The sequence below is a fragment of the Bactrocera latifrons genome, unplaced genomic scaffold (assembly GCF_001853355.1).
Source record: "Bactrocera latifrons isolate USDA-ARS-PBARC rearing strain unplaced genomic scaffold, ASM185335v1 scaffold_28, whole genome shotgun sequence".
NCBI classification, from domain to species: Eukaryota; Metazoa; Arthropoda; class Insecta; order Diptera; family Tephritidae; genus Bactrocera; species Bactrocera latifrons.
Window position 1 is genome coordinate 1,464,870 of NW_017536407.1, and position 6,803 is coordinate 1,471,672.

The window sequence follows — 6,803 nt, forward strand, 5'->3', positions numbered from 1 at the left end:
TGACGGTCAGGAAGGTGTTTTTATGTATTTGGGATGAGCTGCTCCCCTACATTGTAGTACTGCCAACAATTGGACCGTTTAAATGAAAAAACAAAAAAAAAAAAAAAAAAAAAAAAAATTTAAAAGGCAGGCTGCTTTGACCAATAGAAAAGGAATCGTGCTTCAACACGATAACACCAGACCACACAGAAATCTAGAGCCAGAAGCGCCGGGAGCTTGGTTGGGAGTGTTTCAGSCAACCAATTTATAGTCCGGACTTGACACCAATTGATTTCTGTCTCTTCATGTCTATGGCGAATGACTCTACTAGTGAAAAATTCTATTAAAGCGAAATTTGTGGAAAACAGCTATGCCAATTTTCGTCAAAAGGGACGAGTGTTTCCAAGACAGTTATGTTAGGAATTGTTCAGATCTACTATAGACATTAGAGCGTCATTCGKTAATTTATTCGCTACTGAGTCGGCATAAAAGAGTTTGCTGTGTTGCCTTTGCGCTCAATGTGCTGTGATAATGAAAAACATCAGCACTACGATTCATAAATTTGTTTTTGTAAACCGTTGCAGTTGGTTTGATGTGCCCTACAGTTTGGCGAGAACAGTCGTCAGCTTACCATTTCACCAAAATCAATGCAACAATGCGCTTAGCAATGCTTAAAATGCAAATATGCGAGCATGCATACTAGATGACACACACAGATACACACTCATACATGCATAAATATAGTTATGKCTAAATATAGTATGCATACCTGTATTACTCCGACGCTGCATTTCAGCTAATCGTCAACGCTTGCCGCCAAACAATAAAAGTATCTGCACACATCCATACATACATGTACCCGCAGGTGCAATGATGGTCAAAATCGCTCGCGTGGCATTACATTTGTGCGCTGTTACTACCGCTGCATGTCAGCTGACATTACGYTTGCGCTTCTTGCGCGCTTCATTCCACTCCAATCGCTTTGTTGTTATTTGCTAATGTGCGCTGACCGAAGTCGAGCCGTTTGCATTACGTTTCGGCTTTTTCTATTGCATTTTGCAGTGATTCTCTAATTTCGATGATTTCGCATTTCATCGATGGCGAGCAAAGCGCATAAACAGCAACAACAACAACAGYACAAGATTTGCATTAACGATTGTCAGTTGGAGGCTGTTAAAATGATGTCTGCCTTACATCCGTGCATGCAAATGCGAGTGGATGTGATATGTGTGTGTTGGTGTGCTGCTGTAAAATGCCGCTCAATTCTGCAAAATAAGTAAAAGTATGCTTGTACATACATAAGTTTGTATATAAGTATGTATTATCGTTAGACAGTTGGACACGAGCCTGAGCAGCATTTCCATCGAATTGCTAATGAACCCATGTTTATGGCGCAAAACTAGTCAAAATAGTAAATTGGCCAGATCGCATATGCATATTGAACTGTTCGGATTGTACGTATGCATGTGTAGTTGTATTTTTGCTKGATTTGTAAATTTTCTGCATACAACAGCAGATTTGCGTATGCAAATTTAGTCTTAAACCGAGTTTACTGCTATATTTGAGCGTGTTTTTATATCTGTGAGTATATTCCTGTCGTTASATTTCGGCCAATCGGCTTCGGAATTTACGAAAATTAGTTGAAAATAAAATTTATATGTATAGTATAATATTTSAAGCAAGTAAAGAGCGGCTTATTGGAATACTGAAAATCCGGGCATCGTCCCATCAAAATATCTCTCATATTAACCTAAGTATATAAGTTGTATGCAATAACGGGGATTTTCGTTTTTTGAAAAATRTATCTATTCGATCGTTATTGAGATTGTCGCCTTCAAAATACTAACCATTCCATATTATGTAATTATACCGGCGCTTCTTCCAAGCATTAAAACACTTTTCGAACTCAATTTTTTGGACTTAATTTAGCTCCTTCACTGATTTTTATATATCATTTAAAACGACCGCCTTCAAGGTTCTCTTTATTTTTAAAAATATGAAAAAATCACATGGAACAATTTCTGGCGTATATGGAAGCTGGATTATAGTTAGMGTATTGCTATTTAAAACAAAAAAAAGGGTCGCAAAATTTTCACTGAAATTTTCAATAAAAGTGTCTGCCAAMAATCCAAGTATCAGTTTTTCTTTCCTTCGTCTGTAGTTCTAGGTTAAGGTAGTAGTTTCGGACACCTCTTTTTTCACTTTAGATGATCTTGTAAGGAGTTATCTTGCATACTCGTGCACATGGTTTTCCCAAAAGGTTACCGGAAATGGCGTCGCAATGGACAAGTTGAAAATATTTTTTACATTGGCATACATTTTTCAAAACATATATTATTGCTTGCAAAATATTTCTTACTACTACTCATATCTTTAAAATATGTACCATATCTCAGAAATGGAGTGATATTTTCGGTATAGTATTTCACAGACCCGGCSCTCCTAGGTTGATGCCAAAGTGCAAGCTGAGTCAATAATAGTTCAAGCGAAGACCCATGCTATAGGATGTCAGAGCTACGCGGCAAAGCGAGGTGAGCGGTTACATTGCTTTTTGAGATAAAACGTTCGATATTTCGAAAGGTGCGCTTAACATGCCTTGGTATTTATCCAATTAATGAACAAAGCAATATAAACATTGAGATTGATTCTTTAGAGCTATKTCAATATTCAAATAATTTTGTTAACTACGAAGGAAAAGACATTCGACTACCATGTATCCTTAATAAAATTTCACAAGATCCTGAAAGGAATTGAACAATTTGTATTTAGTAGGCTATGCCGTGGTGTGATAGCTTATTAAAAACAAAAAATGCAAATTGGTAGAGAAGAAAACAACTAAMACCAGAAATAGCAAAAAGAGCTCAAGCGACAAACCACAAAACAATCTGCTYTGTAGCTTTGTCCTCTTGTGGTCACTTTGGTGGTCGCTCGCACTTTGACAAATTTGAGCCATCTTCGCACAGTTTCATTTTCTTATCTTCCTTCACATTTGATTCAACTATTGGAAGGCAAATTAATAAGAAGGAATTCAAAATGCTATCACATGGAAGCATGGTTAAAGTACGAGATGGCGATACCGTTTACAATTGTWACATAAATTTATTAAGCGCAATTTTGGCAATGGTTTCGAATCTTTTCCGCCAAAAATTGGTTTATAAATCACAAGCAATTATGGTTCCAACCCCAGTGAATGATTGTTTGTAATTAATAAGATTTGAGGTATTAAAATTTAAAAAGTGTTACGAAGCGAAATAGCTGATTTCAATCTTAAAAGAAAATTCAGTTTCAACTGCTTTTGTTATATTTTCCAAGTGGAGTATTTTGAAGAAAGAATCTTATTGGATTTGTTTAGAGAAGCATGCCCTTGTTATTCAACCCAGGATAACAGCTGATGCTGAATGACAAAAACAGCTGATTGAAGACATGACAATGCTTTTTCGAATTTTCTTACTTTGTACCACGTTATGTRATCTGCTTAAATATGGTAGTCTCAGCTTAAATATAGTAATATCAGAGTTTATGAAAACAATATTGGCTTCAAATGATTGTACCTATAAAAATATATATTAAAAGAATGAAAAATTGTGTTTCTTTCTAACTTTAATATCAAACAACTCGAGATTTTGTACTGATATGGGCTCTAAATTCTGACGTAGAGCGAGATTTTTCTCTCATAAATGTTTCGTTCTCGAAAAATGTCAATTTTGATTTTATGAAATGAAAGAAATTTTATAGTTCTTTTTGCAGTGATAGCATAAATTATGTTTTTCGTAAATAGTTTCACTCAAATTTTTATAATATGTTACAAGTATACCAATTTTTATCGTCATGTTGTTGTCTAATAACGATCATTTTGAGTGTACTAATGTGAAGTCAATTGCGTAGGTATGAACTTATTTAGATAGAAGGCAATTTACATTTTGACTTTTCTCTGTAGAGCTCTCTCTCCGATTTACATAAGCATATATTATGTATTTGTCCATAATATGTTATGTAGCTCTCTCACCTTTGGCGGTGTGATTTCCCTCAGTGAAAACAAAGAACAGTTCATCAACATTTCCAACTGAAAATATTTGAAGCGACTGTACTTTTGAAGAGAGAGAAAAAACCAGTGAAAGATCAACAAGGAACTAACTAGCCATTTTTATACCTTTCCTTTAAGAATATTCCTGTGAGCAGATATCAAACAAAAACAACTTAAGCTTGTCACAATAGAGTGTGCCTTCCAATAACCTCAGGCTATTTGAAATAGGCGTTTCCTAAGAATATACAGCTAGTGGGACTAATAAGGTTCTACTAGTATAGTTGTAATATTTCAGCAAACTGAAAAAGTAAGTTACGAAATGTCCAACTGATTTTCCCAAGTATGTATGTATGGCCGCTATACTAAGTAGGTAAATACCGAACAGGGATTAAGAGCAGCTGAACTATTATTTACAAGACCATTTGTCAATAGGAAATTTGCTGTCTCAGCCGTAATAGCAAAACAAGACAACACAAAACAATAGTGTAAGTGTATGTGCGCACATTTGGTCAGAGATGTCCATGAATAAGCGGGAAATCCCGAAATGTTCGGCCAGTTGTGGCCACTGCATGATAAGTGTACGCTTAGGTAGGCACTTTTTCAGCAGTAAAACGAACCCATTGATCGGAACTGACACTCCATCAATTTTATGTGGCATTTCGCCGTCAATACATGCGCAGTTATTGTACTCAGTAGGGAAAAGATGACTTAAAAAAGGGTATTCTAACTAGTTTAAAACTAGTAACTATAACATAAAAATAACTGCWATTGAGTACAATCAACAGGAGAAAAGCGTGATTACAACTTCACACTCTCTCTCTCTCTCTCTCTTTCATCTAACATTAGCTCGGGCAAAGAAAAAATTCTTAGGACATTGCACTAACTGCAATTGAGTCACCATTTCCCTACAGGGTGTGCGGCGAACATGATAGATGACAGCAAGTTAGCGAAAAATATGATGGGTAGCTCTATGGAGATGGCAATGGGATGAGCAACAGTAAAGTTGTGAAGGTATTAGTGTAAAGAGATGTAGTAAAATGACTGCGAGAGAGGAGTGGCAGCACGCCGCTGGCAGATTATGGCACACGGCAAATACTTGTTGTTGGAACGCATAAATCATAGCTATGAAGCGATTTTTCGCAAGTAACTAACTAATAAGCCTGGGATTAAATGTGAAATATGTAGAAGATAAGAGTTCGTGCATACTTTCAGCATTTCCACAAATGRCATTTGTCTTCTATTTGTGTAGAATTGTTTGGCTCAAATTGAAGCTAGTACGAATTGGTATATAGTCTTATATTTAGCAGATTATRTTTATACATACATATGTTTGTATTTAAAGGCATAAAGTTTTGCAATTTTTTTACTAAATTGCTTTTTAGTTTAGCTGGTCGCTGATATGCTTCTGCAATAAAGGATATCCAAAATTTAAAATAGGATCTGTAGATTGAGCAGTTTTCCTAGTTTTTCTGATGAAACAGCACATACATATGAGCAGACTTAAAAGTTTTATATGCTTAAGACATTTTAAAACAAGAAAAAACGTTAACTTCAGTTGCTCCGAAGCTAACATACTCTTCACAGGTGTATTTCTTTTAGTAACTATGTGTCCAGTTTGTATGGAAGCTATATKCTAAAGTAATCCGATCTGAACAATTATGTTATTACCTTCAGCAGTAATCCATGTCAAATTTCGTGAAGATACCATGTCAAATGCTAATGTTTTCCATACAAGAACTTGATTCCGATCGTTCAGTTTATATGACAGCTATATGTTATAGTGGTCCGATATCGGCAGTTCCGACAAATGAGCAGCTTCTTGAAGAGAAAATGACGTTTCCAAATTTCAAAACGATATCTTAAAAACTGRGGGACTAGTTCGTATATATACGGACGGACGGACAGACGGACATAGCTAAATTTACTCAGCTCAATATACTGATCATTAATATATATACTTTACAGGGTCTCCGACGCTTTCTTCTGGGTGTTACAAACTTCGTAACAAACTTAATATACCCTGTTCAGTGTTTAAAAAGTGTGATATGCTAAATTATCCGATCCAACACAATTTTTTTTCGAACTGGATTAGAAAATATCTTTAATATTAGGCATCTAAACCGCAAATCCTTTTTAAAATAATGTAAAAAGTACCTTAAGCAAATCAAAATTAAAGTTACCATTAATTTTTAAGTACAGCTCAACAAGGACAAGGGCTTCTTATAGCTTACAAACTACATGTAATTATCGGCTGATTCGTCTCCTTATAACACATACTACATGTCGTCTTTTTTTATTTTTTTATTTTTATAAATTATTTGTACAATACTTAATATTCTACAAATAAATATCGAACAGCACTGGCGGCAGAGGCCTTCGGCTGTGGTCGTCTTCTAAAATGCAAAATAACGCAACATCACTTTGTGATAAGTTTACATGCGAAGGAAAAAATATAAGATTGGAACCACTCATATTGAAAAAAAATTTGAATTTTGGTTATATAATGGTATTGAGTAGTCGAAAGAAAGACTTTGCCCAAAAGTTATTGGTCTAAAACCATTTTTTTTTGAAATAATAAAAATTTGTTCGTCAGTTTTTGAGGTATTCGAATAAAATGAAGATGCATTTTTATATACTATTCAGTCATATTGGACTATTAACTATATCAGGTATCTCCCATACAACCGATTAAATTCTTTAATTTAATTTTTTTTGGTTTGAGACCCTTAGTCTCTTAAAGTTGTTCAAAAAAATCAAACAAACAAAAAAAAACAATATTCCTCGATCCGCTATAATGTAT